The sequence below is a fragment of the Belonocnema kinseyi genome, chromosome 6 (assembly GCF_010883055.1).
Source record: "Belonocnema kinseyi isolate 2016_QV_RU_SX_M_011 chromosome 6, B_treatae_v1, whole genome shotgun sequence".
NCBI classification, from domain to species: domain Eukaryota; kingdom Metazoa; phylum Arthropoda; class Insecta; order Hymenoptera; family Cynipidae; genus Belonocnema; species Belonocnema kinseyi.
The window spans coordinates 78808104-78823575 of NC_046662.1; the positions used below are offsets into that span (position 1 = coordinate 78808104).

The following is a 15472-nucleotide window of genomic DNA, read 5'->3' on the forward strand; positions in this document are numbered from 1 at the left end:
TCCGAAAACGCACTTTTCTGAAGGATTAAAAAAACTTGAAAAGCGATTGACCAAGTGTATAGAGCTCCAGGGAGATTATGTTGAAAAATAAAAAAAAATTTAACCAAAAAAAATTGTTTTTATACTTCATTCTAAGGACTTATTGAACTACCCTCGTACATCAATTTTTAACCAAGTTGTTAAATTCTCAAGTAAGGACAATAAACTTTCAATCATTGATGAAAGAGTTACATGTACATTTAAAACTAAATTTTCAACCAAGAAAAAAACGAGTTTTCAACATAATAGTTAGATTTTCAACTAAAGAGATGTATCGTCCACTAATAAAATTAGGGTTGAACAAAGCAACATTTTTAATCAGAAAGATTCATTTATATAAAAAGACCAATTTACAACAAAATTCATACATTTTCAAATAAATTGTTGAATTTCGATCTGAAAGCGAACCATTTTAAACCAATAATGAAATAATTCAATTTTTAGGTAAAAAACTTCATTAAAAAAAAGAACGAATTTTCACCAAATTGTTGAATCCTTAACCAAAACATAATTATATTTAACCAAACAGGTTAATTTTTTATCAAAAAAGAGAAAAATTCTACCAAAAGAGATAAAGTTTCAATCCAAAAAGACGTATTTTCAACAACGAAAGCTTTTTCAGTCAATAGAAAAAAAATATTTGCTACAAAAACAAGTTGACAACCAAATTCATAAACTGTCAGTTAAAAAAAAAATAATTTTCTAAAAATAATAACAAAAATAATTTTAAAAACAGTTAATCTTTCAAACGAGCAATTATATTTTCAAACAGGAATATTAATTTCCTACCAAAAAGAGGAATTTACAACAAAATAGATACATTTTTAACCAGATTGTCAACCAATCAAATGAATGCTCAATATAGTAGTTCAACTTCAACCAATTAATTGATGTTTTAACCAAAAAGATGATTTTTTGATGAAAAATATAATAGGTTAAGTTTCAACTAAAAACAATGAATTTTCGACCAAAAATAGAATGGTTACATTTTTAAACTACAGTTTTCAACTAGAAAAAAAGAGTTTGCAATGAAATTTTCAACAGTTAAATCTTTAACCAAATAGTAGATTTTGTAACCAAAATATATTAATTTCAACTTTAAAAAAAGTATAGAAGACTTTTCAACTAAAAGGAAATAACTTTTCATAAAAATAGTTACATTCCTTTCAAAAAGGGTATAGATTAGAATAGGGGAAAGAGAGTTAAGTCTGTATTTAGAATTTTTGATGCGTTAATGGCAAAATAAAATATTTATGGGCGTCCGCATAAAAAGGTCTCTTTTTGTCGGTATGCAGTTATATATAGGGTCATATATCCGGATACATCCCCGACATTTTAAGCCCAAGACGAAATCTTTCGGTTGAAAAAGAGTCCCCGGGGCGTTTTTAAAGTTGGAACTTCGAAAACCTACTTTGCGAAAAAAGCACTTCCGGTTTCTGTCGGGACATAAGTATAGTTATTGATTTAGTATATAGGTTCTAGTATAATCCCCTACTGAGACTCAAAAATAATAATCTTTGCGACAAGATTTATGATACAAATTCTATTACCACATTATTTTTACTCCGCCCTGATCTTCATATTGTGATATTTCACTTCAACCTCAGAGATTTTGAGGAGTTGGGTAATCACTAATGAAGAAGACTATAATTCTCTCATAATCCTCTTACCAACTAAGAACAATTTTGCATATAAATAGGAACTGTGAAAATTAAACTTCAACTTCAAAATTAATCCAGTTTCGAACTGAGAGTTGTCGAACATCATTTAAATTTAAGTAATATAAAGAAGAGTTGAAATTCTAATTTTTCTACAACTTTTCAAAGTGCTAAAATCTTCTGTTTTCCATCATCTCGAACGCTGAACAGAGAAGCATTACTCAAACTTTCTTTATGTGTTTACTCAAACTTTGACGCACTCTTTGTTTTCAAAACAAATTTTTGAAAAATGTGGATAAATAAATCGTGAAGAAGAGTACCATGCAAATTTTATTGTCAGTTTTAAGCCGCTTTTCATACAGATATCCCAATTTTAGATATAATTGAAGCAAATACACTATAGTTGAAATAATGGAACTAAATTCACTGGATTGACATTGCTTCCCTATTTCCATGCGAAAAAATGTAAATCAGTGAAGGAAGCTTTTCAGTTTTAGTTGATCGTAAAATCTACAGATGTAATCTGAAGTGTTTTTATGAATGTCGTTTCTGTACATTTTCAACGCGGAATACGATAGTCAAGGGAATCTTTTTATAACACACTTAGCTGAAAATGTCCCCTACAGTAAATAAAAGTGATAAATTATAGGAGAATGAAAAAAACGGGAAAATCTTTTTCTACCTTCGGAATTAACGATAGTATAAGGGAAAGAGGAGCAACAGCAGGAGAATATTTTACAACCTCGAAGAGATGATTTATCTTATAATAAATAAAAGTTGTAAGAAGATTGAAAGTAAAAGTTATTTCATTCAATCAGAATTGCTTTTTTCTTTCCTTGAATTCTCTCCTATTTTCTGATTGTTTCGGGGGGTATTAACCTTTTTCTGGAAAAGTTGAAAATCTCGATCGGCATTGGTTTGAACGAAAATCATTATCGTCCCTTGACGCTGATCTCGAATCCCGAAGGATACATCCCCTAGAAATACGTGCTCGCGTTACAATATCTCCAACATTAGGGCTTTGACATAGACAGTCATTTTCAGAAGAGGCTAACATTGGATCGCATTATTGTTTCGACAGGTTTCTGGCAGCCAATTACACGTGGGTCTTCTGCCACCCACCAAATGACAAGACCATGTGACGACCTAATGACGTCATGAAAGTTATTACTTGTTGTCTATTTTCATCACAATAACAATTTCACTGAAAAAGTGGTTCACTGAAAAAGTGGTTTAGCTTTCCCAGCTAAACGCTTTTGTAAATTTCGTCTTCTAAGAAAATATAGCTGTGTTAACTAAATTTCTAGTTGTTTTAGATTAATTTTTCCATCTAGAAAATTAGATGACACAGTTATACTTTCTTTGAAGACGGAATCCAGCTAAACGTTCTGAATTATAGTTAAAACTACCTTAAATAATTTAAAGTATCCATTTAGAAATGTCCGAATTCACCCTATATGTCCGAAATTACCCTGTTGACGGTGTTAGAAAGGATCGAAATTTACAAATTTCAAATATATTTAAACTGCCAATCTTACCTCTTTCAAAGGCGTCCACTTTTGGCTGCATTCAATTTCAGAATTGGTTGACAAATCGAGGCCTCCAAATTCCAAAATTAAATGATAGGTAATCTGAAAAAATAAATAAGACTACACTTAGCGACTAGCTAATAAAAATAAGATAAATCTAGTATCATCAATCACGTGCTTGGCGCTTATTGTATCGATTTGAGGACAAAAATCGTTTTCAATGCAAAATTAAATCTTTAACTAACTACTTCTTTTTTAACTTATTTAATTATTTGTTTTTAAGCTTGCATAAATACAATTTTTTAAAAGTGCTTGAAAAAGTCATCAATATTTTTGAAGATCTTAATTGCATATTTAATAAGAAAAGATGAAATTTCTACCCAAAGAGATGAATTTTAAAACCAGGGTTATATGAATGTAATTTTCCTACGTTTATTACTAAAATTCAAAAAGATTTTTGAAGAATTTATACATGCCGAAAAAATATCTAGAAAATTTGTTAAACAATATTTTTATTTTACAGGATTTTACCAAATGTTAAGAAAATTCATAAATATCATCCAAACTGACTTGAATTATTCATAAACTTGCTTCAAGAACTTCAATATTTTTCTTGATATATTTATAAATCTTTGCAAATTTGTTTAAAACCTTTAAACAAATTTAATTAACTTTTGTAAATAAATATCTTTTTAAATCTTCCAAGGAATTAAAAAAATGTTTTTGTTTTCTTGAAATCTTTCAAAATTTTTCATAAAACTTCGAATTTTGTATTTAAAACTTCATAAATTTACATTTTGATTTCAATTTTTATATCTTTTCAACTTTACAATTATTTTTGTATATTTTTTAAACTTCTAAACATTTCCGAAAATTTATGAAGACTTTAAAATGTTTAAGGATCTTCTTAAATATTCTCCTAAAATTATTTTCTAAAATAAAAAAATTATTTCAAATCTCCCAGGAATCTTCAGAGCATATTTTTATTCTCCGGAAACTTATAATTCCCATATATGTTTTTTTAAAGAATATTTTTGGTAGAAAATATAACCTTTTTTGTTGATAATCAATTTTGTTGTTGTTAAGAATTAACTTTTTTAACTGAAAATATGTCTATTCCAGTTTTGGAATTTAAAGCATTTCAAATTGGATTTAATATAATGCCAACATTATTGTTGATTCTCAGAATTTATTTCCATGTTACCCCGGTTATCTATATAGTTAGAAAATGTCATATTGGCTTCTTTTTATGAGAGGGTGTGCATGGGGGTGGATGGGGGGGGGGTCAACACATCAAAGGTGTGCAGTCCAAAATTGGAAAAAACATTTGAGGTTCTGCTTCAGTTGGTTTAAAATTATTTCATTTGCTTTAAATATTAACCTGAAGAATTGAACTATATGAATTTAGTTCAGTCAAAGAGTTCAGTTATACCTTATCGGCGTTCAATCTATGAATCCTATTGTGCCACACTAACTACGTGAAGTTTGTTTAAATAAAAAATAAAAAGTTTAGAACGATTGAAAGTTTAACAATATAGTTTTTTCAATGTGTTAAATGTCTATTCGGTTAAACATAGAAATTATTCAAATTATTTAAACTTTTAACCGGTTAAATGCGGAGCACTAATTTTTATACTATTAACTGGCATTACTATATTCACTTCAAAGGCTTCTTCTATATATATTATTAATAATAATAACAATAAAAGCAAATGCTTTCAAGTTTTGAAACCTCTATGTGTCTCGTCTGTAGAGAATAATTTCTAAACAAATTTATAATAATACTAAAAATGTTTAAAATATCGAAGAGTGGGGTATGACGTACGTGCGGGGTATATGGTGAGAATTACAAATAAATAAAATTATGAAAAAATGTTATTGGTGGCAATCAATAAAAAAGGCTTTGGCAGAAATTAAGCACTTAAAGCATGGTTTGAAATAATTAAAGCATGAAAAAGTTAGGTTTTAATAGGCGAATTATTTCATAAAACTTCTAGTATCATGATTGGTTTCTACGAACTTTTTTAATGTATTAAAATTAATTAAATATTTCGCTGTCAAATAGTGGTAATAATTAATAAGAAAACACTAAATTAATCTTCAAAATGTCCGAAGTGATTTTTTTTGTCACAGAATATTCTCCATCACAGATATAAAAGTTTCATTAATAATTCAGTAACCGTAATTTCAAATTATCTATGGCACATAAAAGTTTGTAAAATTGTTCTCCATGAATTTGCATGAAAGAAAAGTGTCAATGAACATAATTAAGGTGCGGTGATAGCAATTTCCGTTATCATTGACTTTTTCAAATTGATCAAGCTCCTTGAACTTCAGCTCATGTTTTATTCATTTCATTACCTACAAGTGAAATTCAAAATTGGATTTTAAAGGCCTCAAACACTCTAAAGTCATATTATTGCATCATGTAGCGGAAATTGTATTCTCTGAGGTATGCTTAGCACATGCTTAAAGCGTGAGCTCGAATCATCCATGGTACGTGGTAACATGATTATTCGCTCGTCACATTGTTACAGAATATTATCAATTATGCGTCATTATACTAGAATCACGTATTCGCGATTATATTGGTTCAAGGGGCGTTGAACTATTTTAATGGGAAATTGAGAGATATAGCTGCCTCTGCATATTACAGTGCCAATATTTATGATTTGAAAATCATTGTCATCTATAGAATCCATGTGATTAAAATATGTAATGAATTTTCATATTATGAAATTCGATAACTCAAATATTGTGTTAAAGTTCGCATTAAATTTGAATGTATCAATTTGATCTGCAATCAAATAATTAAAAACTGTGACAGTCGCTTGTAACTTTATAATGATAGTCTGGCAAATAAGATTTCGGCATAAAATTGATGAAAAACATTTTCAAAATATTCTTTTACAATCCAAAAAGGATGAATCAGGGGTTTTTTAACTTCTGCACAACATTAAAAATGTGATTTTTGGTTTTTAAAAACTCATTTTGAAACGTTTCTTTGGCAAATTGGTGCCGAACCCTAAAACCTGAAAAGGAATATTTTTTATGACAGCAATATCAAGGAACTAAAATTAATTAATAATAATTATAGAAAATTTTCTTGATTATTATAAAAAAAGTTTCATGACATTTTCGTGAAATTAGAAAACATGCCGAGGTATGAAGTTGAGATGAAAAAATCACATAAAAACGTTGTTGATTTGCTAGTTTTCACTTGTTACAATTACTTGCAACGTTTTGATGTCCTGTGCTTTTATTTCAAACTTTGAAAAAATATATTCTCGTTTTTTATTTTTAATATTATTTTTATAAACAAAAAAACTTTGCATCTCATAAAAAATGACCTAAAGAAAATCTGCAGAATAAAACTATGCGTCTTATTAAACAATAGTCGAAAAATTATCTACTTTTTGTTGGAAATTCAACAATTGGGTTAACGATTCATATTTTTCATACAAAAGTAACTTCCTTCTTGAATTTTTTTTAAATTTAAAAGGCAACTGTTTTCTAAAAGTAAAACTTTAAAAATTTAACACCTATCTTGAAAATTGGTCTTTGTAGAATGTTAATCTTTCTGGTCCCAAAATTAATCTTTGGGTTAAAAATTTAACTTTTTGGTTAAAAGCTAAATATTTATTTAAAAATTCAACTATTTGATAGAAAACCAACTATTTTATTGACGATTTATATTTTCGGTTAAAAATTGAACTTTTTTATAGAAAATTCTTATTTTTGACTTCAAAATTAAAAAATATGGTTTAAAATTCATGTATTCTCTTGAGAATTCGTGTTTATGGTAAAAAATAAATTTTCTTGGTGGAAAATTCATTTTCTAGTTTAGTATTAAGTTATTTTGTGAAAAATTCATCCATTTTGGTTAAATTTAACTGACTGGAAATTCATTTTTTCAGAAGCAATTTTTGAAACATAAAATTTAATTATTTCTTTTTTCACAAACCTTATCTGTTTCAGTTAAAAATTCGACTATTTAGTTGTAGAACGTTAATTTCTTCAATCAAACATTCATATTTTTGGCTACAAACTAAACTATTTATTTGAAAACCAAACTATTTTGTAGAAAATTAACATTTATGTTGAAAAGTCATATTTTCGGTTTAAAAATATTAAGGGTTCAATAGAAAATTCATCGTTTTGTTTTCAATATTTAACAACATGGTTACAAATTCATGTTTTTGTTTAATAATCGTATTTTTTTGTAGAAAATTAATCTTTTTGGTAGAAATATTCATCTTTTAAATTGAGGATTAAACTATTTAGCAGAAACATCATGTTTTTTGTAGCATGTTAATCTTCTTGGTCAGAAATTTATCTTTTTGTATAAAAATTCAAAATTTTCATTAAAAACTTAAATATCTATTTAAAAATTTCATTATTTAGTATAAAATTAACTATTGTATTAAAAATTCTTATTTTTGGTTTGGAAATTTTACTTCTTTATAGAAGATCCACCTTTTTGGTTTCAAAATTCAACAATTTAGTTAAAGATTTATATATTTTGTTGAAAGTTCATCTGTTTGGTAGAAAAATATTTCTTATTGGTGAAAAACCCATCTTTTTAATTAAGGATTCAACTATTTCGTTACAAATCCGTCTATTTTGGTAGAATTCAACTTATTGAAAATAATTTTATTTTTTTGGAAACCGATCTTTTATAGTGAAACCATTCCATTTTTTGCTGAAAACTTATATAAGAATTGGGTCGAAAATTCATCTTTCTTCATTGAAAATGAACTTTCTGGTTGAAAAATCGTCGTATATGGTAGAATCTTAATCTTTTTGGTTGAAAATTAAGCTATTTGTTTAAAGATGTAACTACTTTTTTTTTACAAATTTAAATATTTTGATCAAAATTCATGTAATTTGTTAAAGTCATATTTCTTGGTCGAAAATTTAACTGCTCTGTTGAAAATAAGTCTTCTTTTTGAATTAAAGTTAATCCTTCATGGTTGTTCTTGATTTAAAGTTCATGTTTCTTAGTTAAAAATTAACTCCGGTTCAAAATTCAATTGTTCCACCGTTTTGTTGAGAATTCGTCTCTAGTGCTTGAAAGTTGAACTATTTTGAGGAAAGTGCAATATATTTCTACTTAAAATTTCAGGAATTTACAGCGTTTCATATTGAATTAAATATTGAGTTAATAATTTCTAAAAAGTTATTAAATAATAAATGAAAATTAATAATTCAGTATTTAAAAAAAACTATTCCGCTATTTTCGTCAAAAAAGCGGAACAATTATTCCCCTGTTTTGGAAGAATTTCGTACTCTGTAATCATATATTTCCATATTTTTAATTATTCTTAATTCACTACCATAGCTTATATTTGACCATTGCTGTCCGTGAAAAAGAGCAAGTAATTTCCCGAGTTCGTGTGAACAGGGAAGCGAAAACTACATTCCAACTTGACTTCTACTTGCGGTGCTGAAAATGCTCCAGGGATTTTGGAAACTTTATAACTCATGCACTTGGCTGGCGTTCAATTTAAAGAATACGTGTCTCAAACCACAATACATATCTCCATGGAATTTCACACTAATAGCACTTTCGATGATACATCATTTATTCCTGACTACTCTCACGATTTATCTACTTTTCCTCATTTGTTTTTCGCATTGTGAAGAGAATATAATGTCGATGGGAGATGTGCATCGATTTATCATATTCTGTGTCAATTTTCTCCAGTAAACTTGGCACTGAATGCGCATTTTGCCTATGTGAATCACATCATCGACATTCATACTTGATCATAATCCTAATTCAAGGAGAGTGCTAATTTTATCTTTCATTTATTTACTAAAGAATGGTAGGAAATTATTTTTGGAATTCGGCAGTTGAGCGGAGTCGTTAAATCGCTTTTGGTAAGAGTGCTGACGTTTTAACATTTTCGAGAGAGAAAATTTCAAATTCAAATATTTTCGTTTATAATTAAAAGAGGGATACCAAATTATTTTGCTGAAGAAGGCAAACTTATAATCGAGTGTATTTTATTGTTCCAATTATAACTAGACAATTATGGGAGTTTGCATTCATGAAGTAGGTATTATGTTCTTAGGAACACTTAGTTTTTTTATAGAGCTCGTTCAAATCTCCTTTGCATTTTTATGTTCGATTAAACATAGGTAAAAAAGTTAGGAAACGCCCATTCATTACGTAAGAAAAGTTTTTGAAATTTTAGACACTGTCCCGTTATTTAAAGGATTTGTAAAATGTATACCCCCCCCCCCCTTCTTACGTAAGATTTTATAGATTTTACTCAATATGTCGACAATGTATAAATTATTTTTACTACAAACGAGAATTCACATAATTTTTTTTAAATTAGAAAGACGAAACTTAGGTAAACAATTCCTTCAACCCCTCCTCTCCGCACCATAAGTCAGGACTTTTAAGATTAATAAATTACTTAGTAGCTTAAGGGGGGGGGGGGGTTACGCTCTGTTACGTAGGCGCGGAAGTAATTGATACTGATACTCTATTATTTTAACAAATCAAATCTTTAGAAAAAAAATATATATATATACAAAATTATATGTTAAACGTCAGTGATAACAATCATACATAGTATTAACGTTATATTTGATTTTTTATGTGACTTTGCCTTTGCAAAATTTACTATATACCTCTAGATTTGGTCATCGATTTTTCTAGATTTGACGATAGATTTAACAAGAAGTCAACAATATTAAAAACCTTTAATCAAGAATATTAATTTTCTAAATTTTGGTTGAAAACATAAAATTCAAAAAATTTTCTCTCTTAAATTACTAATAATTGTTAACAAGGAAATCAATTGAAACAATATTTACCGAATTTTCAAATTTCTTTCATTTAATAGGGCGTACCAGTCACTTAGAATAAGATTATAACTTCCTAATGCAACTTCCAAAAGTTAGGTTAGTCATGACAATTGACCAAATGCATGGGAATCGGTTAATTTTATCTCTATTTTTCTAATATCTTCGTAGAAAGTAATTTTTCTGTATAAGTGCAATTGAAAAATAGTTTTTCTTCTTTAGATACTATTTAATGCAATAATGAAATGATAATAATTTTCATTCATTCGTGCGTTAGGGCTGAGCGCTGGTTGTCTACCCTTTGAAGCGAGATTCAAAATCACATTGAAAAACAATTCTTGTAATTTAAATAAATAATTATAAAAATATACACAATAATGCATACAAATTGTGTAACTTTTGATTTCAGACAAGAAAAATATAACACATATATTATATAAATAACAGTTTATTTTCATTGAATTCCAAAGACCAACTTATATTTTACAAAACATTTAGTTCAAAAAAAAAATTTCTTTGAAAAGTGATTGAAAATAATTAATTATAAGTTTTCAATCAAAAAGAACAATATTCTCAGCTGAAATTATTTTTAGAAAAATTCACATATTATAATTATTAAATTCTACAATAAACTTCTATATATCAAGCTGCAGAAACATTATATGGTATTTCAACAAATGTATCTATTACAAAATGTTTTGCGAACTATAAGTAAGTTTTTGGAGTTCAATGAAAATAAACTATTATTTATAAAATATGTGTTATACACATATTTTGTAATAGTTCAATTTTTAAGATTCAGAATTCCAATTCTTCGATTTTAACAATTTTAAATTTTTAATTCTTCATTCTTTACGGTATCGCAGGTCCGGGCAGAAACCCCTACAGTTAAAGTCAGACCTCCGTCCGCCCGTCGTACTTTTTTCAAAGAGGTAAGGGAGGGAATTGATGAAAAATGAAGGGAGGGTAAATAGTGGAAATGAGGGAAAATAAGTAAAAGGAAAGTGGGGGAAGTGAGGGAAAATAAGAAAGGAAAGTTAGGGAAGCGAGGGGAAATCATCGGAGGGGAAGTAGGGTAAATTAGATAGAGCAAGGGAAGTGAGGAGTAATTAGGGGAGGTGTGCAGGAGTAATTATGGAGGTGGTGGGAGAAATTAGTTTAATTGAGGGGAAGTGGGGGAAATGATTAGAAATAATGAGTAGTGGGTGTAAAGTGAGTGATGCGGAAGGGAAGTAGGGGAAGATAAGTGTTAGATGGTGAAGTGAGGGGGTAGGTGAGGTGAAGTTTTGAACGGCCTTATTATCAGCTAAAAATTCATTAATTTGGAATGCTTATAGTTTAAAATGATGTAATATTGCACAGTTTTTTTTAATATGTAGTTTAACTTGAAAGATTTTAAATGCGGAAAACTTCAATTTTTAGGGTTTGAAAATGAAGACTCTTCAATATTTAGTGTGTACAATAGAACATAATACAATTTTGAATTCTTTTTATGGTGTATTTTAATTTTGAAAACTTAAAATTGAAATTTAATCAAGTTTGTCGATTTAAATTTAAAAATTCTTCAATTATGAACAGTATCAGTCATAGCGTTGATTTTTTTTAGAAATTCTTATAATTTGTTTAGTATGTAAACTTTTTTCCCTTTATAAGACAAAAAATGTTAATTGTTATATGGGAAAGGGGATGGTTAAAGAATTAGGAAAATGTGTTCCTTCATTCATGACATTTCTTACTGATATAAAACATGAAAAATATCTACTATTCTCATTTGATTGAGGGTTAACAACCTTATAGCCAGATCCGTATTTCCTTTGGCTTAAAAGTAATTTTTTATATAGTTTCGAGTTCCCTTAATAGTAACAAGAAAATTTTTCCACTGTCCTGTTTACGATTTCCCAATAGATTGGGTGGGATAGCAATGTTATTTCTTCTTGGTGTAGTAAGATACTTTAAATCAGTTCGCACTTGTTGAAGTGGTATATATGTTAAATATAAAACTACAGTGAGAACTGAAACTTTTAATGCTTACAATTTTCATCCCTATTTTAAAAGTTTAAAAATTAATGATTACAAATTCGTATAGAAATTTGCGTTACAAATTATTTGAATTGAACGTAAGATTGAATTTCGTATCACTCTCATTAATATAGCCCCTGGATTTGAAGACTATGTATTTTCTCATTCAGAATTAAATCGACAGATATAATTACAATTGCAGGATAATAGGACCTCATATTGTTCGGAAAATTAAGTTAGTAAGCAATTCTGTGTTGCTAGTAATATTATTGCGAATTGAATTGACTTTGTCGAACCTAGAGCGATATTTATTCACTTGGATTCGATTTTCCCTTCAAAGCTGAAGAAATAAATTGAAAACGTGCTTTGATTATTACTAGAACAAGGCTTAATTATACAATTGCTGGTACGTAATATAGCATACAAAAATGTTGAATAAATTAAAGAGAAAAAGCATCTGGAAGAGAAAATGAGTTATCAACAAGTTACATATTTTAGAACAATTATATATGTATAATTAATTACAGATAATCAAATAAAAATAATATCAGTTTGAATAAGAAATATAATAATTTCTTACAAGGCACTACAAAATATTTATATTTAAAAGTCAGGGCTCAAGATAACAAAAAAATGGGTAGTTTTCTGATTGGACGTTATTATACCTTTTTTAAAATTGTAACTAAAAGATATTTTTTTATCATGTTTAAAAAAATTATTTTTATTATGCTTCAATTTTACTTGTTGATTTTAGGGTTGCTAAGGTTCGAATTGTGTGATGGCTAAGGGAAAAATGCAAACATTTTTCCTGGATACCGACTAGAAATTATTGCCGGGAGCCTACGAAACAGTTTAGCGAGTGGTCCACAAACCCCTCGGAAAAAGCACTCAATTTAAAAGCCTTCAGAATTTAAAATTTAAATATTTCAAATTTAATCATTTTAAATCTAATCGATTTTAGATTGTAAGGATTCCAGGCCAAATAATTATTTAATGGTTTAAAAAATTAAATGTAGAGGTATAGAGAGCCAGCCAAAAGTGTTGAAATAAATTGAATAATTTATGACTACAGAAAAAAAGTTCTGCGGTTTAGCATCCGAAAGAAATTGAAAATATTTATTTTGAATTCAATCCATTCCACTTTTTTAAAAGTTGTATATATGTATGCCGAGCTAAAAAATTTCTAAGTTTGAAACGGAAAGATATCGCATTATTTTGTTATTATGATATACCATTTTTTTGCTTTTTTAAAACAGCTTTTTATTTAAAAACAACAAAGTTTTTTTATAATAAAAAAATAACGGCATATTTCTTCGTTTAAAACTCGAAAAGTTGTAATACCAATACGCATAACTTTTTTATTTAAATATTTAATTAATTCAATATTTGAAAACATGGTTTTTGCATATTTAAAAGAAAAATTGATACTTGCGAAAATTAAAAAAAAATAAATTATATAAGTTGATATTTCGACCAAGAAAATATTTTTATTTTAAATCAAAACCAGTAGCTTCTACAACCAAGTAGTTATATTCTCAAGTCAAGGAGAAAAATTTGTTAAAAGAGTGGAATTCCCAATTCAAATAGTCGACTCTTTTTGTCGACAAAGATGAATGTTCACCAAAACAGTTCAATCTTCGAACAAAATGTAACTTTTTTTCACCAAATAGTTGATATTTTGAAAAATGAATTCAGTTTTAACAAATAAGTTAAACTTTCAAACAAGCAGTCTAATTTTAAATTTCAAAACTATGCTCGCTGCGCGGGCACATTCTTATTGCGCGCTGAGCGTGCGGCGCTTGGCGCCAAGTTTGAGCGCGCCTGGCTCGCGTGGGCACGCTCTCACGCTCGTTTTCGCACGTTAAATGCGTACACTTTAACTAAATTTTTTCAAATATCGAAAATGCTATAACTTAAATCGAAAACTGTGATTTAAACTTCTGAGGTATTACAGCCATAAATTGTAACTGCAATTTTTTTCGATTTGATTTTAAAGAAGGTTCTTAAAACACCTACGGCTTTGAGGATTACATTATCATGAAGAAACTCTCACTTCGCGCTCGATTATTTGGGTTTCAATTAAAGAACTTCATCAAGACAATTTGTAAATTCCGTCAAAATCTACAAAAAACAACGGTCAAGCGTGTCAAGCGTGACAAATTGTGACAAATGGAGGGGGAGGGGGCACCTTCTGCGCGTGATGTCACGGAAGATTTTCTGGTTTGTATTCACAAACTGAAAAAGGTTGAAACACATATCTCCTAGGTAATACAAAAAATAAAATATAAATGAAAAGTTTTGAACTGTGACCGCGTCCCGCGCATCCGACAGCAGCGCCTCTATACACGTCCGTTTTGATATTTGGTTTTCAATTTTGAGGTTCCGGCTAATCAATGTTTATTTTTTGTGTATGTCTAATGTTCTTTGTGGGCGGTGGTGGTAGTCGTGTGATTCTTGATTGATTTCACTAATCTGCGACATATTTCTAGTTAAATGTGAATGAATGTGTTTGATTAGGGGGAGGGGGGGTCGAAAGAACGTGACGTAATAATATAGATAGGAGTCTCGTTAGTTCATGACAGAGCAAGGGGTACCGGGGGGGGGGGTCAAAAAGCTTGAAATACGGCGTAACTTCATATGTGAACGCTCCGATTTTGGAAAATGATGCAACTTTTGCAAATTTTGTCTAATTAAGAAATTTCATGATAATATTCTCGAAAAACATATATTTTATATCTAGTAGAAATTTTGATTGACATTACTTAATCTATAAAACAAATTTTTCCCCCTTTTTTTGAAAATGTTCAAAATGTTGAAAAGCATATAACTTTTCGAAGTTTTATCGAATTTAAAAATGTAATCAGGATAATTTGCAAATCTTTTTAACGTGCACCAGAAAATTTGACAGAAATTTCTTAAACTATTAAAAAAATTTTTATTGAATTTTAAAAAAGCTCTAATTTTTTGAATTTTTGTCTAATCGAATAATTTAACTGACATAGTTTCGAAATGTATTTGATATATTTAACAGGGATAATTTGCAAGTCTTTGAAAAGTGCATCAAAGACTGACTCGATTGAATAAATTCTTCAAAAGTTTATTATTTTTGGATTCTGTAATTGCCGAAACGTAAAGATCTGTTAAAAACCAGATATCGAAAATCTGGACGATTACATTACACTCAGAATTAGAATGTAAAAAATTAATTTTTGACGAAAAATATAATTGTTAATATTTCAACCAAATAAAAATATTTCGATTGTAAATTTAATTATTTTACAATATCTTAAAATTATTTATTCAAAACTTTTACTCGGGTGAACCCGGTTATACATCATAGCCACGGAATAAGTCAAGTGACTGATGAGATTAGGATGTTATAAGTCAATCCAATACGATGCTTGAACC

General features: G+C 28.5%; 1 protein-coding gene across 1 annotated transcript in view; it reads right to left on the bottom strand.

Annotated features, from left to right (window-relative positions):
* Positions 1-15472, bottom strand: part of LOC117175019 (prolactin-releasing peptide receptor-like) — a 231349-nt gene that overhangs the window by 80118 nt on the left and 135759 nt on the right. The window contains exon 3 of the mRNA XM_033364523.1: positions 3236-3328. The gene's annotated coding sequence lies outside the window, so the exon portion shown is untranslated. The remainder of the gene's footprint in view (positions 1-3235; positions 3329-15472) is intronic.